Genomic DNA, 18,032 nt, shown 5'->3' on the forward strand with positions numbered 1-18,032 from the left:
GAAATGGATTCTGTCCTAGAGCCTCTGGAGGGAGTGTGGCCCTGGAAACACCTTGATTTTGGACTTCTGGCCAGGAGAACTGGAAGAGAATCCATTTCTATTGTTTTAAACCACTCAGATTGTGGTTATTCGTTATGGCAAATACAGGAAATGAATACACTGATGCTTGAAGATTGCACTAACTGCTTCTTAAAAGTCTCCTTAACAAAGCTTTCTTGAGACTGATTTGGTTCACCTTTCCTGTATAAACATGGGTGGGAAAGGGTAGGAAAAATGGCTCACCACAGACATCTTGAAATTTCCTTTTATCTCTTAGTTACTCTCACTGAACTGTGCACGCTTATACAGGCAGGTAAACTCAGCAGTTGTACGGTGCTTACTAGTAGATGTTAAATATTACTCTCCATTTTAAAAAGTCGTCAAGATTTTAAAATATCCCTCAAAATCTTAGGAGACTAAATTCATAAGAAAGATGAACAGTGAATTCTTGTTAAGTGGCTGGTAAAAAACAAGCATAATATCGTTCACTCCCACCAATGGATGCCTTACAGGTGGACAACATGAGTCATGCCGCTGGCCTTGACTCCCTTCTCACCAGTAAAAACCTTACAATCTGACTGCCTATTTAGAATCTGGGACTGATAAGAATTGGAGTTGGGGAGGTGGCCAGGAGGAATACTTGGAAAGACTTTCTAGAGCTCATTGGAGAAATTTTAATAAGCAGGTGCCTTAAAAGAAATAAAAAATAATTTACATCCTTGACCGGAACTACCTCCAAACTATCCAGTCTATGTTTATCTCTTGATTGTGCAAGCAGGTGATATGGAAAACATGTGATAGTCATCTAGGACTGTCATTCTCAAACTTTAGCATGCATCCGAATCACCTGGAAGGAGGGCCTGTTAAAACATAGATTTCTGAGCCTCACACTCTGAATTTTAGTGACAGGAGGTCCAGAGTAGGGTCCAAAAATGGGCATGTCTAACGAGTAACCGGTTGATGATGCTGGGGTTCCAGGGACCACACTTGGATGACAACTGGTCTGGAAAATTGATGAGTCAAGTATATAGTGATCTAATGAAGTTAGTTGGCTTATTGACAGCTATTTGGGCTCCTTCTTGTACCGAGAGCAATTATCAGTATATTTTTTGTCTGCAGGTAAGTTTATTGGATGACAACTTTGGTGCCAAACAATGACTTTCTGCAGTATGTGCTTCGGCGACGCATTCATTGTGTTTTGATCACGGGCACACCTGTTCAGTGCTTCCCATATACAGCAACCAAGCCATTAATCCTCCCTAAATTCCACACCTGCAATAACCTTCCCCTTAAATGTCCCATCCTTAAAGGAATCTTTAAGTCTCCACTAGATCATTCTAATAAGTGGAAGGTGACACTAAACTAAATAGGTAATGATCCCACGGCACTGGGTGCAAATATTTTTCCTAGGTCATTCTCCTTGTCTGATGTGTCACGTGGGAATCAACCTTTCTCTGATGCCTCACTGGCTTGTTGAGGGCGAGGGTAATGAAAATGCGCTGGGAGTTATTTCTAAGTGTTGGTGTAGCTACGTCTTTAGTCTAAATGATCAACCACATTCTGTTAAAATATTTAATGCCACATAAGCTGCTCCCCTAATTTCTTATAAATGTGCTTCTAACTTCAAGCCAATGAAAGGCACATGGTGGTGATATTTTTGAGAAAGCAGAGAAGAAAAGAATGAATCCTGGTGGTTGTTGAGACAGAATCTGAGCCTCGAACTTCATTTTTTCTCGTACACAAACCTTGGTGAAACAACAGAGAAAAGTATTGGGCTGCAATTGTAGGCAGCACAAAAGCAAACCTTGAGTCATGGATGACCAACCAAGGAGGAGTCCCCTTGGGAGGAGGAGGTGCCAAAGACCAGTGATATGGCCGTGGGTTATGTGCACTGAAGGTTTCCAACCCTGATGGATATGGATTCTAATTTAAAATATCACAGGGAAGAAAAAAATAGACGTTCCCATGGCAACATTTTCTCAGGGCCAGCTCTTCTGTCTTATTATCATATCTTATTTAAATATTTCCTGGAATCAGTTTAAACTTAATCCCTCTGTGTGTCTTCTATTTTCAGTGGCCATGGAGAGCATAACATCTGGTCAGAGGTTTTCCTTAAATAAATTGTATAATTGTAGGCAAGTCCATCGATTTCCATATGTTTGCTTGTGCTTACAATAGCTGCAAATCTAATATCATGTAAAAATTTCATTAACATTCGTTTCCAGATCTCTAATTAGGAATTTTAAGTTAGCTAAATCTAACATTCCTTCAGGAACTGCGGTAGACACCTGCCTGCAGCTGGATAGGGTACCATTTGTCACAACGTATGCTGTGTTCCAGCCCGGTTCCAAAGAGCATTACTGGGTTTCTCTGTGAACCACATTGTGCCAGATACTTGGAGAACAACCCTCCGTAAATGTTCCTTTGACATGTGATTTTATCAAAGCGACCTCTTCTTTGTTATTCTTTATCATTCTCACAGAAATTAACGTTTCTCTCCTCCCCCACCCTCCCATGATGTTTATTTGTCCTGATTTGTCTCTTTGTCTTCCTTAAACAACTGCTTTCGTGACTCAGAATTCATTAATGTTCCTCGTGTTTCCAGCTGGGGTCCTTTACGTTGTAGGCTGTGCACTGATATCAGTTTGCCAGCAGAGAGAATCCACTTTCTTTTTTCTTATTTTTCCCTTTTTTGAATGCGATAATTTGGTGGCATGTCATGGGAACTCATGAGTGCTCAAAAAACTTTTTTTTTTTTTTTTTGAGACAGAGGCTTGCTCTGTCACCGAGGCTGGAGTGCAGTGGGGCGATCTTGGCTCACTGCAACCTCCACCTCCTGGGTTCAAGCTATTCTCCTGCCCCAGCCTCCTGAGTAGCTGGGATTATAGGCGCCCACCACCATGCATGGATCATTTTTGTATTTCTAGTAGAGACGGGGTTTCACCATGTTGGCCAGGCTGGTTTTGAACTCCTAACCTCAAGTGATTTCCCCCAGCCTGCCCTTGCCACCCCGACCTCAGTCTCCCAAAGTGCTGGGATTACAGGTGTGAGCCACGGTGCCAGGTCTTCAGACAACTTTAAAAGCTAGTTAAACCTTCAGAAGCGATTTGTTGGAATAAGTTATACCTGGGCAAGTTGAATTTCCTTTTTCATAGCATCAGAGCTAACAGCATTTTTTTTTTGCATCTGTTGAGATGTTTTTGAAGAGCATATCATTACTTCTAAGTACATGAATACGCCTATCTTTAGTTATTCAATATACAAAATTTTTTAAAGTGTCGGTTGCTCAACTATAACCAGATCATCTAGATTTTTATTGAAATCCAAAGATTTACTCTGAAGCTAATAAAGCTAAAGCTTCAAGGGACCCCTGAGGGATAGAGGAGCAATGGTATTTTATATTCATAATTTTGTATTTATTTTATTAAAGGAAAGGCAGCAAAATGTATAAGCTTCAGTTTCCACAAAGCTTGCATCTGTCCCTGATTTGTAATATATTGAGATACAAATCTTATAAAAGGCCTTTTCTCTCATAGCCTGGTTTTATAGTTGAGTTACTTGTTTAAGTGGTGGTCTTGATGGTTATTGTGGTATTTCTCTCTGGAGAGAAATGCATTCTGACACCAACACTCATATATCAATAAGAATGGCAATGAATTTGGGAGGCCAAGGCAGGAGGATTACTTAGTCCAGGAGTTCAAGACCACCCTGAGCAACATGGCAAAACCCCATCTCTACAAAAAATGCAAAAAAGGTAGCCAGGCATGTTGGTGCACACCTGTAGATCCAGCTACCCCGGAGGCTGAGGTAGGAGAGTCACCTGAGCCTGAGGAGGTTGAGGTTGCAGTGAGCCGTGATTGCACCACTGCACTCCACACTCCAGCCTGAGTGACAGACAGCCTATCTCAAAAAAAAAAAAAAAAAAAAAAAAGGAAAAAAGAAGAAGGACAACATAGCAAGACCCTGTCACTGCAAAAAAACATTTTTATGGTTAGCCAGGCATGGTGGTACACACCTGTAGTCCTAGCTACCCAGGAGGCTGAGGCAGGAGGATTGCTTGAGCTCAGTCCAGGAGGTTGAGGCTGCAGTGAGCCATGATCGCACTACTGCACTCCAACCTGGGCCACAGAGTGAGACCCTGTCTCAAAAAAAAAAAAGTGGCAATGAAAAATAGACTGAATTAGGTGGGATCACATAGCATTGCATCAATTCTGATGCAGTTGCCCGATGCCTTCATGGGGAGAAACCAAGTAATATGTTAATCAACCTCCCTGAACAATTAAGTTTCATCAGTAGTGTCCCAAACCCAGGTTTGCTAATTGCTTAGTGTTAAGGGAAGGAATGTGGGGATCTTAATGCTGCTTCTTCTATCATGTAAAACCCACTCAAAGAATTCAGTCCACCTCTGTTGTTGGCTCTTATCCATGGTTTATGCAGACTGGTTAATCAAGCTAAGCCAGCAACGGAGGGCAACCAAGTACGCTGTCATCTCCATAGTGGGCTGGTAATGATACTCCAGTCCATTTGAAGCAGCCTCATTGTCTGGGGTGATACCCAAGGTTCATTGTCTCATGGCCAGGGAAGTCAAGGATGCAGACACACACAGAGTGAAGTAAAGAGGAAGTTTAACAGACGTAAGAAAGAGAACAGCTCTCTGCTGGAAAGAGGGGTCCTGGAGGAATGGATCCCCGGATCCACAGTGAAATGCAGGGGGGTTTATAGATGCCTGGTGAGGAGGTGGTGTCGGATTTACACAGGGCACGGAAGATTGGTTGGGCCAGTTGTGCCATTTGCTTAGGGCACGAAAAACTGGCTAGGACTAGGTGCCCTATTTGCATAGGGGTCCATTTCTGGTAGCCCCCACCTTAATCTTTTATTTTGCAGGTACGTTTTCTGCCTGACCTGTGCCATGTTGTCCCTCCCTTTACTGTACACGTGGTAACACAAACAGGGAAGATGGAGCCTCCATGTTGGACTTGCCTGGCCCCCAGGTAGCCCTTTTCTATTGGCACAGCTGCCAGCATTCCCCTGTGCAAGCTTCCAGCTTCCTTATCTATGTTTGCAGCTCAATTTTTCAGGCTGCTTTTTATTAGAAAAAAAAAAAAATGATTTCTTGGGCTGCTTTTTGTTGAAAGGGAAGCTCTGCCAAGGACTCTTTCACACTATCTGACTAAATAATTTCTTTCTACCTCCTGTATCACATTCACTTTATCAGCGGTTCGGGAGAGATGGTGTTTCAGCCAGTCAGTCCCGGGCTACCACACCTGGGCTGGGATGGGCTGAGGCTGTGCTTATGGCCTCCGTCGGAAATTTAACCAATTCTAAATGACAGTCTTGCAGAGAGCATCAGGCATAATGATGGTGAGAGAGAAAGATAATGCTTGCCTCAAGGAGTATAGTGTACATTTCAAAGGGCCTCTGGTCTTGGCGGTTTCTGGTATACATCTGTCACAGAGTACAGAGGAATCAAATCTGTGTTGAATGTAGAACTGGAAATGTATGAACATAACAATAATCACATGGTTAATGCCAGTCACAAGAGGACCCCACAGTAGTGTAAGTTAAACAAATGGAGAGCCAGGCATGGTGGCTCACGCATGTAATCCCAGCACTTTGGGAGGCCAAGGCGGGTGGATCACCTGAGGTCAGGAGTTTGAGACCAGCCTGACCAACATGGAGAACCCTATCTCTACTAAAAATACAAAAATTAGCCAGGCCTGGTGGGGCATGCCTGTAATTTCAGCTACTCGGGAGGCTGAGGCAGGGGAATCACTTGAACCTGCGAGGCCGACATTGTGGTGAGGCTGCAGGAGGTGAGGTTGCAGAGAGGAGGCAGAGGTTGTGGTGAGCTGAGATCATGCCTTTGCACTCCAGCCTGGGCACCAAGAGTGAGACTCCATCTCCATCTCAAAAAAAAAAAAGAAGAGAGAGAGTGTGTGTTTTAGTTTTAGAGTTTGGCATACACAGTCCATTTCCTAGTACTGCTAGTTAACTAGTCAAATGCTCTTCTGGCAAGTTTCCTCTTAACCCCTCTGAGCATCAGTGTCCTCATGCATACTATCAAGAATAATGTCTGAATTACTGAATTATTATAAGGATTTAACCTAATGAATATATATGTCATATATTGCGGGACACACAGTAGGCACTCAAAATATGGTGGGCAGTACCAATTACTACAGGGTTGCTTATACTTTGGGTCGTATTGTACATCCTGAAATATCACTGTTCAGCAACGTTCATAGCACTGTACATGGTGCAGTGCAACTTCAAATATTAACACAATAAGACATGTTGAATCTTCCACTCGCATCATAAAGATTATTAAATCATTTGAATCTGGGAGTTGGCAATTGCAAAAAAGAATTCCTTTGGAGAAGCTTGTCCATTCCTTTGCAGCATATTAATTCTGTAAAGTGTTTGATGCGTGTTGTCATCAGGAAGATCCAATTGATAATGTTTGCCACAGATAAGGACTTCATCACATCTCAGCCACTGAATTATGCACCCTTCATATAAGATCCCAGGAAAGCGAAAGACAAGCCTTACAGGATGAAGTCATCTGCACTGGTAACCTAGGTGTACGCAGACAGCTTGCAATCAGGTGTATGTGGTTCTAAATTGTCTACTTACTGCCTGTATATCCATATGTGCGCCTTTCTTGTCCTCAGGGAGCCTAGAGGTGGGTGGGGAAAGATGACACATCTGAACTTATCAGGGCAAGGGACTTTATATGCTGAGATCCTCATGCACACCCCAGGCAGCCAGAGTTCTGTCGCCCAGAGGTGGTGCAATGTAGGGGTTTTCTAAAAATAGTTCCAGGCACCTAACCTCAGCATTCAACCTGCACTTAACTTTTGTTTCTATTCATAAATTTCAGTATAATTTCTTTTTTTCCCTCTGAATAAATCTTTCCATTTGTATTGCTTTCACATGCCAACTGAAAAATGACTAGGTTCAAGAGTTTGCAAAGGAGAGCTTTAGTTCCCATAAAGAGTTGCACCTTGAGGGTGGCCATTCTGACAGGCTAAGAAGCATAACTTCCTGTCAGAAGCAAAACAGACACAAAGGGAACAGGAATTTCGCTGAGTAGGGTGGCCTAATATACATATTTAATAAGCTATAGTAAGTGTCATGAATATTTATGAAGGGAGAAATGTACACACATGCACAATTGAGCTTCATGCCCCTTCGTGGGTCCTATATACAAAAAATGGCAGTATTAGCATGACCTGAAGGTGGAGTTTCCAGCCCGCTGACGTCAAAAGGTGAAGCAGGGGACACGAAAACCCTCACTGCACATTCTCCATAGACTGGCCAGAGCCGCTCCATGGTAGATGGTCCCTTATCAGGCAAAGAAGGAGGGGTAGCATCAGGGGGTTGGTTGATATCAGAGTGGAGTTTGAAAGGGATGGTTTCTGTTCAGCCTTAAGGGAAGAAAGTTTCATCCTAGTTATTGAGGGCAGGGGTATAGCAAGGTGTGTCTCATCTATCCCATCACAGCCGAGAACTCAGTGTTCAAGGTCACCCTAGGGTCCCTTTGGCCAAGAGATGGTCTGTTCAGTCAAGTAAGAGGCTTAGAATTTTATTAGCTTACACACACTTTTGGTGTTTAGTTTTTTCAATCATAGTCCTCTCATGTTTTAGAATAAGGATTCGCACTGTTTTGTTTGACTGGCTCAACTTTATTCCTTTGGCCCTTTGTTTTTAATCCCAGAGAGCCAGAACTAATAGTGATATGAGCTTTAGTTTCCATTTGGTTTCAGGAAATTCAAAACAAGAGATCATTGTTTTCTAATATTTAAGTATATAGGCTGTGCCAAAGTAGACATTTTATTATTATTTTATTTTGATTCTTGCAGTTTCTGTACTTATTGTTTCATTTTCACAGATAGGTGGTACTTTCATTAAAATAATCTTTTATTCTTGTGTATCAAATTTAAAAAATTTAATTTGTATTTTATGATTTAATCAAAATCTGCAAATGACCTTGGAGTTTATTGTTTTAATAAAAATGTTCCTTGAGCTCCTGATCTATCTTAAACTTCATTGCAATCCTTGCATATTTATTAATTATTTGATTTTATACAGTTTTATGATGTGGGACAGATGGTTGATGACTAGCTCCTTTGACACTGGTAAAATGAGACATGCAGCTTTCACTTTTTACTAAAATTATAATAGATCTAGTGGGGGAAAATGAATCTAGAAACTAGCTATTTTTTTTTTCAAAGTATCTTAGATTTGTATTGGCCTCACTGATGCTGAGCTCTGCAACATTTCACTTAAAAGAGTCTTCAGCAAACACAGTGTCTCATGCACCTTCCTGTCCTGGAAATCCTATTTTAGCCAAGGACATAATGTGCCCACATCTGAACCCTGGACAGTGTCTCTTTATGTTTTGGGGTTATTTTTAAAGTGTGTGTGACATATAGATGTATTTGCACTGAATAGGAAAGATGTCCACAATATATTGTTTAATGAAAATAAAAAGCAAGCTAGAGAACATAATACATATTGGAGGCTTGGGAATGAAATCTTGGATCAGATGGCTTTGGTTTAAGTCTTAACCCTGGCTTCCTAGGAGCTGTGTGACACTGGCCCCATCTCAGAACCACTCTGTGTCTTCATTTTCTCATCTAGTGACTAAAAACTAGACTCTTAACTCACAGGATCCCAGTGAGGATGAAATGAATTAATATGTGTACACACAGCGAACAGTGCCTGGCACACACTGAGTGTTTAAAAATATGCATATGTCATTTTGCAGAAGAACACATTTTGGAAGAATATATCCATTCATCTAACAAATATTTACTTAGTAAACTGCTACCAGGGATTACCTCTAGGGCATGGGAATGAGAAAGGCAACGGCAAGAGGACTGAGTTTCTGCTTCATAAGCTTAGCTATTGTTTTACAATTTTGCTTGTTCATGGAAGATCTGCTTACGAGGACAGAGATGAGGAAACAGACCTCAGAGCCAGCCTGTGTGTGTGGCATCCTGCATCCGCACTTACAGTCAGCCGTGTGACTTGGGACAAGTCTTCAACTCCTTGGCGCATCCATTTCTTCACACTTAAAGTGGAAATCATAACAGTCCCCACCTCATATGGCTATTGTGTGGATGAAATGAGTCAGTACATGCATTTCACTTAGAAAAGCATTCTGTTCCTTGAAGGACAGAAGTGATTGGCAGCTGTAGCAGTAGCAGAGGAAAGGGTAGGGTCAAAATCTGCAATGCCCTGAGGTTTTCATGATGTTTGTCTTTGAAATCATAAAAAAAAAAAAAAAAAGAATTTAGAAAACTTGTCCCTGAAAAAAACAATAGGAATCCAAATGAAATTGTGGGCTTTTTTCTCATTTCCATAATTTCCTAATTTTCCCACTATAGTTTTTAATCCCTTAGCCATGTATAAAGTCCTTTGCTGAGTATCTTACCCAGTTTTTCCTGTTGGTGAGGTTTTTCCACTTTGTATCTTATCTCTTTCTTCACCTCCTCCACTTCACCTTCTTCTTCTTCTTCAGTAGAATTCGCTTTGATCTTAAGGGTCTTTTGCTCTCATCTTGTTGGGAGGAATCACAATGACTGTCTTTTCCTGGCCAGTTTTGCTTTTCTGAGAAACACTGATGACTAATAAAGTCATAGGCATCAAATATAGATCCACTAAACATTTTATCTACTAAGGAACCACTTTATTTTCATCACAGTTGGAGATTCTAAGACAGATTTGGAAACTCAGTAAAGGAAGGAAAAGGAAAAAGTCTTTTGATACTGTCTTCAAGGGATTAACAACCTAATAGTAAAATAAAAACGTATGTACTCAACAAGGGATATTTCAAATATTCAAGCAGGGATGGGCATAGGCGCAAGTGGATGCCTTGTGGTGGCCGCCTTGCCGGCATGCCCCAGGGACCTCAGCTATGAGTGTGTGCAGGAAGCGGGAGAGAAGATTCCCATTTATTTTATTCATTTGTTTATTTTTATTTTTTGAGATGGAGTCTCATGCTGTCATTCAGGCTGGAGTGCAGTAGCACAATCTCAGCTCACTGCAACCTCCGCCTCCCGGGTTCAAGCGATTCTCCTGCCTCAGCCTCCCAAGTAGCTGGGATTACAGGCGTGTGCCACCACACCCGGCTAATTTTTTGTATTTTTAGTAGAGACAGGGTTTCACCATGTTGTCCAGGCTGGTCTCGAACTCATGCCCTCAAGTGATCAGCCCGCCTTGGCCTCGCAAAGTGCTGGAATTACAGGCATGAGTCACTGCACCCGGCCGAGAAGCCTTCCATTTATAAAGCTTAACACACCAATGTGTCAGAGGCTTCACCTACTGTTTCACTGAATCACTTAACAACCATACGGTGTTACTAGTCTTAATTTTCTAGTGTTGCACAGAGGATCCCAGAGCTTTAATCACTAACCTGAAGTCTCACGACTCATAAGTGAGGAGCCAGGACACAAATTCGGGCTGTCTAGCACCTTGCAGGACCCTCTGGTGCCTTCACTATATGGCAAGCATTCACTGCCCTGGAAGATAAATTCAAGGGCAGCAAGAAGCAACTACAGAACAATTTCTGTATTATGTGATGCTCATTTTCCTCAGAAGAATCTAGCCAGATTGTGTCCATGAGCAGACGGACATTTGAAGGGAGGATGTGTTTGTGGAGAACTCACTGCTTTTTCTCTGCAGCAGCAGAGGTTGAAGCAGTTCCACGACAACCGCCCGGGTATATAGCGATGCCCTTCTCTCCCGGCTGTACCTCCTACCTGTCCTGAAAGATGGATTCCACTGAATTCTTTCATTTCTTGAGTGCAGCCCTCCCGAATATCACTGAGAGAGTTTGTGAGAAAGGCCAAATTTGTTTCTCAGTCTTCCTTTCAGCTGCCTCTGGAGCCCCCAGTCCTCTGCTCTCCATCCTTCCAAGTTACTGCTCATCAGACACAACCTCCATTCCTGCTCTCTTACCTTTTCTCAAATTTTGCTTTCTTGAGCCCTTCTGTTACTGGTTCTCCCAACCAAAGTGTAACTATTACAAATTGTTCTACTCTATAGACACATACATGCATACATTTATTACAGCACTGTGTTCATGATAGCAAAGACATGGAGTCAACCTAAATGCCCATCATCAATAGACTGGATTTTTTTTAAAATGTAGTACACATACACTGTGGAATACTATGCAGCCATGAAAAATGAGATCATGTCCTTTGCAGCAACATGGATAAAGCTGGAAGCCATTATCCTAAGCAAAGTAACACAAGAACAGAAAACCAAACACTGCATGTTCTCATTTATAAGTGGCAGCTGAACATTGAGTACACATAGACACAAAGAAGGGAACAACGTATACCAGGGCCATACATGAGTGTGGAGGGTAGGAGGAGGGAGAGGATTGAAAATCTCCTATTGGGTACTGTGCTTATTACATGAGTGTAAAAATAATCTGTACACCAAACCCCCCACAACACACAATGTACCTATATAACAAACCTGCCCATGTACCCCTGAACCTCCAAGTTAAGAAACAACAACAACAAAATGTAACTATTCATCTCAATTAAAACAGAGTAGAGGCAATCATTCTAGGTCTGCTCTGGGAACGACATTATGCTATTCTCAAGGCACAACCTTGAGTAGGTGAAGATGAAAGTGTCCCTCCAGGGGTCTGTGCTGTCCCAGAGACACAGTGAAGTGCTCTGTGAGGTAACAGGAATATGTACAGAGTGCATCGGGGACATGGGAGTTAGCTGCACATGAATTCTTCCGTCTGTTTGGAATGCTGTGCCCGCTCTTGACTGCATGGCAGCTTGGAGTCTTTTTTTTTTTTTTTTTGAGACAGTCTCGCTCTGTCACCCAGGCTGGAGAGCAGTGGCCGGATCTCGGCTCACTGCAAGCTCCGCCTCCCGGGTTTACGCCATTCTCCTGCCTCAGCCTCCCGAGTAGCTGGGACTACAGGCGCCCGCCACGTCACCTGGCTAGTTTTTTGTATTTTTTAGTAGAGACGGGGTTTCACCATGTTAGCCAGGATGGTCTCGATCTCCTGACCTCGTGATCCGCCCGTCTCGGCCTCCCAAAGTGCTGGGATTACAGGCTTGAGCCACCGCGCCCGGCCCAGCTTGGAGTCTTATTCCTCAAGACTCACAAAATGTCCTTATCTTTGTTACTGCCACATCAACTCAAGCAAAGCTAATCATCTATACTGCTCCTTCCACTGCAATTATTTTGTTTAGTTGGTGGCATGGCCAACAAGTGGTTTTCCAGAACCAGAATCACACCCCCAGTCTAAGTCTTGCAGGAAGTACTCAAACACATTTACTGCGTGAAATAACGACTGAAGGGTTGAACACACGAATATAAGATTCCTTTTGTGCTGGGCGAGTGAAGAATGTGATTTCCAGAGAAGTGGGACCTGATTCTCGAAGAGATTTAGAGTTTGCCTCATTAATAAGTATCAGGACATTTTCCAGGTTTTCCTGAAAAACGCAAAGCTACATTTTTCTGGGTCTGTAAGATCTCTCTTTATAGCAGGGTTTCGCAGCCTCCACACTATCAACATCTTAGCAGCCTTAATTCTTTGTGGGGAGATGTCCTGTGCATTGTGGGATGTTTATCAGCGTTGATAGTGTCTACCCACTAGATGTCAGTAGCACATTCTCCCCAGGTTGTGACAAGAAAAGTGGCTCCAGACATTGCCAGAAATCCCCTAGGGCAGAGTCACCCTGGGTTGAAAACCACTGCTTTATACTCAACAAATGTTAGCTCTTGTTAGGCATGAAAAAGACCTTGCTATAAAGTCAACCAGCCATAGAAAATTATTGAATTGATTTTACCATTTTTGAGAATCTGCTGTGGGCCAGTCAGGCTATACTGGGTGCTTTATACAGATTCTATTTAATCCTCAAGTATTATAATCCTCGTTTTGCAGATGAGGATGTAGGATCAGAGTGCCTAGGAATGTGCCCACATGGCAGAATGGGGTGTATTTCTTGGCCCTAACATGCTATGGCAGGTGTTAGCTGTTTAATGCATGTCTCCCACATTGCTTCTACTCTCTTTGCAAATACACAGTTCTATCTACATGTATGAGTTGGGACGTGCAAATAGGCTGAAGTTCGAAGGGAAATCAGATGTGTGGAACATGTCCAGATAAAAAATTAAATACTCTGATAAATACGGACCTTGAATTAAAAAGTGATCATGAGTCTAACTTAATCATGAAAGCATAAATATTGAGCCAAAGGAATTTTCTTCACCAGGTGTCCTTTCAGTACATAAACTGACGTATTAGAAATAGTTAGTCCAAATGACTGTTTTCACTAGATTTTTCATCAGAATGACTTCCACAGTTACATTAGATTGGATGGTATTTTAAAAGCATTGTTTATCCTGCACTATAAAAGCACAGTATTAAAAACATATAATAATAAATACATCGCTACAATGTTGAAGAATAACCAGTAAATCTGTTTGTGGTGGAACAGAATCCAGCTGCACTCGTTCCCTGTTTCTCTCAGAAAAGAAAAACTTCAGCAACAAGGAGTCTGCCCTTTCCAGGTGAAGGGGTCATACTAATATTTAACAAGAACCGCTCACGTGTGCTTTTCACTTCGTGCCATTTCTCTAGATATTCTAATGACAAAAGGTTGTAGACTTGAGAGTACTAATGCAAGTAAACATCAGTCCAATCTAGGTTTTTGGTTTTGAGGAAAAACTGTGTTATTTCAACAGCTACTGCTACACAAAAGAGTTCCTGATGCAAATCCTTTTCCAAGCATCCTGCGTTTTTGTTGTCAAGGTCCATATTTATCAAATCAGGTAAAAATCCAGGAAAGGTGGCACCCAAGGGAGGAGGCAGCATGATACATCAACTTTCTTAGGAAAAAAAAAAAATCTCCTTTTTAAATAGAATTTTGTTCCGGTTTTGGCGTTCAGAGATGTTTTGTTCACAATAAGAGCCATTGCTCCATATTAGGTAACATCTTTCCCCCTTGCAGCTTGAAATGAATATCAAGAGCCAGGTTCACAAGTTGGATTCCCTTTAAAGACACGTTTGATTGCAAAGCTTTGTTGACAGTGTTTGATATCCTCCCCGAACTGCATGACTGAGCTAAGCTAAAGTTCCCGGTCACCAGCGTGGGGAATGGCAGCTGCTTCAGCGCCTGCTGGCAGAGGCTGTTCTCCGAGTCTGCTGTGCCACCTAGTGGCTTGATGTGGTATTTCCATTCACCGGATAGTTTTAAAAGTCATTTTAGCCGTTGAAATGCTATGGTGAATTACGGCAGAAAACAGAGACACTCTAAGCAAAGAAGGCAGTCAAAGAGAGACGCAAAACAAGCCCTGAAAAATGAAGCAGACTGGATTATAAATAGGGAAGAAGCACTAAATAGCTGGTCTGAGAAAAAACTGCTCGGCTGTATGTTGCAAAGATATTTTGGGTTTTTCCCATATCATTAGTTAAAAATAATAAAAACAATTATACAGGTAGAATTAATCTAGACATCTAGAAAATTTACACGTTTTTAATCAGTTCAGTAGATTTAAAAATCGAGAGCCCTCAAACATTTTTCCCAAATAGGTACTGCCTGGTTGGCTCAGAGGACATGAAATGAGTTTGTCTCCTTGGAATTCGTTATAACCAGATGCCTCACATGTATGTTGGCCTTGTCAGTTTCTGTAAGCAATTTCGCATGTATTTTCACACTGGATATTTACACGTTTTTACATTTTCTAAAGTTACCTATAGATTTTACAGACTTGTAACCCCAGAAAAGTTATTTTTTGCCATAACTAGGGGGAAGAAGGCAAATTTCCTAGAACTAACCTTCAATGTCTCCTAAACTCTGTACTGTCAATGTTTTTTTGGTTTTTTTCACATTTTTTATTTCACCCTCTTCTTTTAAATATTGATAAAAGATGTCAAAATATCCACTGCATTTTCCAACTGCAGTGGCTTTCCAACATTATTCAACACAAAATACATTGTATGTACCTCACCACTATAGACATAATTTTATACGTGTGTGTATGTAGAGCAAAAATTTAATGAAGTGTGATTGTCATTATGTGGTATGTATTCTGATATATCCTATTCAATTTGCTGTATGTTTTTTTTCTTTTTTAATTCTCATATTAACCCACTAATTGGCTCTTGCACTTTGAACTCAGTGTGTGTGTGTATATATATACACACACATATATATCTGTTGAATTTAATGTGTGTATATATACATATATACGTATATATACACACATATACTTATATATACACACATATATACATATGTGTATGTATATACATACATATATATGTATACACACACACACATATATATACACACACACCAAGTTCAAAATGCAACAGCCAATAAGTGGACCAATTAGTGTGTGTGTGTGTAATGTGTGTGTGTATATATATAGTGTATATACATAGTAAGTTCAACATGCAATGTATATATACACCAAGTATATAAGTATAGTAAGTACATAGTATATATACACTATATAAGTATACTAAGTATGTGGTATATATACACTAAGTATATATACATACACATAGATGTAACTACCCCACAAAGGCACTCATGGTACCCACGGGCAGGATCTTGCTCAGTTTTCCACTTCTTACCTGAGCTCTGGTGCCTGGAACGGTTCAGTAACCATTCCCTGAATGTTCCACCCACAATCTGGCAGGGAGGGAGCCTGCCCTGACCCCAGAGAGGAGCCAGGCACCTGCCCCTGCTCTGCACCTACCTGACCATGCCCTGAGCCCTCATGCAGGCTGCATTCCTAGAAATCCTGCCTGGGATTACTTATAAAATGCGAAGATCACTGGGCTGACAAGAATCTCTGTTCCCAACACCTGTTTCTTCCTGAGCATTAAAAGGAAAGGCTTCCCATAGGTCTCCTCACCAGTATCATTCAACTCAATGAGTGTAGACTATGAACTCCCTTGACTCAAAATATCCTAACACTACGGAATATAGGCTGTTCAGTCAGGATGAGGAAGGAATATTAAACAAAGAAATGATACCTTCTACTCAGAAAATCACCATCAACTGAGGGCTCTTAGACCAGGATTATCATTGCTTCATTTGGGTCTGACCTGCAGACCTGATTCTCAGGAAGTTACATATTATCTGTGAAATAATAGATATACCTGAAGTAAAACATTTGATGACTCTCGTTTCTAATAAGTATTTTTAGATATTCTTTTTTTTTTTTTGGAAGTCCTTATGACCTGCTGATCAGTTTCTCCTCATGTCATCCTGTGTACCGACAGGACCTCCATTGCTGAGCCTCCAGAGAACAGTCCTTTTAATGAGGCTGTGGCCCCGAGGCCTGGGAGAAGGTCATAGAAAATGTTCGAAGGAAGATGGGGGTAGGTGGGAGAAATCTTGTTTCCTGGCCCTATAAGGACACTGTCTTCCTTGATAAAGCTGGGTACAGTCTTGATAGGAATAGATTGGGGAGCACTAGGAATGTACCTCACCTGGGCTGTGGAGAAAAGACAGTGGACTCAGAAGAGGCATGGCAGGTGCTGAATGTCCCTTGGAGGAACAAAGGCAAGAAAGGCCCCTACAGCAATGAGGGGAGAAAATCCACAACCCAGAGGAGAACTAGGATTTCTTGTGTGTGAGATAATACGTTGCTCATTTACATATAAAGTGTGTATAATATTTTTACTCCATCTTATTCAGGCGAGCAAGACCAGTAGTTTCATGTTTGTGTAATTTGCCTCAAAGCTGCCTGTTGAGGCCCCATTCTGCATAGCAAATCACCACAAACTTAGCAGCTTACAATCAGGTTTCCTGTCCAGAGTCTCAGCACTGAAATCAAGGTGTTTGCCCTGCTGAGTTTATGTCTCAGGCAAGACTAAGGAAGAATTCATTACAACAGGCATTCTGGTCGTCGATGCTTCTGCCACAGTGACCCACTGACCTCTGAGCAGCTGCCATCTCTGGGCACCAGGCAGGAGGGCATGAGGCACGCGTCGTCTTTGAGTCTGATCAATATTATCAGATGCGACCTTTTTCTTCTCCAACCTTCTCCGCATTTAAAAGCAACAGCAGGGTGGAGGGCAAGATCCCCAGCCCTCCTTGGCGACCATCACCAATATCTTCCCCCTTTCAAGTCTCTTCTTCACTTCCTTCTGGCTTTGGAAACTTTGGGAATTATTTTTCTCATTTGGGACGTTACAGATGAAGTCTTCTTTGTCCATCACCCTCAATCCTATTTATCTTCCTCCTCCAAAATACCACTGCTAATAGATGATTTACATGTATATGTTTCTATCCTTTTACGACAATTTTAATTACATTAATATACTAAAGGTGGCATATGTCTATATGTCTATATACAACCTTTAGTATATAGGCATGCACAATCTTTAGTATACTATTGCTGTGTTTCATTGTAAACTGAATTTTATCATGTTGTATTTATCCTCCCACAACTTGCCTTTCTTACTTCACAAGTATTTTTACACGGTTATAAGTTAATATATATCGAGTTGATTGCCTTTTTCTGCTACATAGTATTCTCTTTTATGAATGACCTCATTTTTTAATTCATTTCAAAACAAATGAATGGTCTTATAGATTTTCCTCATTTTTGTCATAAAAATAAATGCTTCAGTTAATAGCCTTGTGCATGTCTCCTTGTATGCATACGAATGCAATAATTTCCAAAGGGTAGATACCTAGCAGTTGGATTGCTAGTTCATTTTACATACCTTTTCAGTTTTAATTAGTACCTCCAAATCACCTTTTGTAGTACTTATATCAATTTATTCACTCTGGATGTGGCAAGGGAAAATTTTTCTTATTTTCCTAGTGTGTAGGTCAGTATACCACGCATTGATGCTCAGAAGACCAAATGTTTGCAGTTTAAAAGCCCTTATCTTTAAATCCCTTCTCTCTACCAGAGTATTTAAAGTCTATTTTAAAAAGCAAAATATTAGGAAATACTGATTTCTTTCTCCCTGTGTTTCT

General features: G+C 41.3%; 1 protein-coding gene across 4 annotated transcripts in view; it reads left to right on the plus strand.

Annotated features, from left to right (window-relative positions):
* Positions 1-18,032, plus strand: part of CHRM3 (cholinergic receptor muscarinic 3) — a 527,196-nt gene that overhangs the window by 501,758 nt on the left and 7,406 nt on the right. Inside the window, exon 9 of one of the 4 annotated variants that reach the window (XR_003116667.1) lies at positions 1,668-2,176. The exons of the other annotated variants lie outside the window; for them this stretch is intronic. The gene's annotated coding sequence lies outside the window, so the exon portion shown is untranslated. Of the gene's footprint in view, positions 1-1,667; positions 2,177-18,032 lie in introns of those variants that run through there. 4 annotated transcript variants of the gene reach the window in all.

This window comes from Theropithecus gelada, chromosome 1 (genome assembly GCF_003255815.1).
Source record: "Theropithecus gelada isolate Dixy chromosome 1, Tgel_1.0, whole genome shotgun sequence".
Lineage (NCBI taxonomy): Eukaryota > Metazoa > Chordata > Mammalia > Primates > Cercopithecidae > Theropithecus > Theropithecus gelada.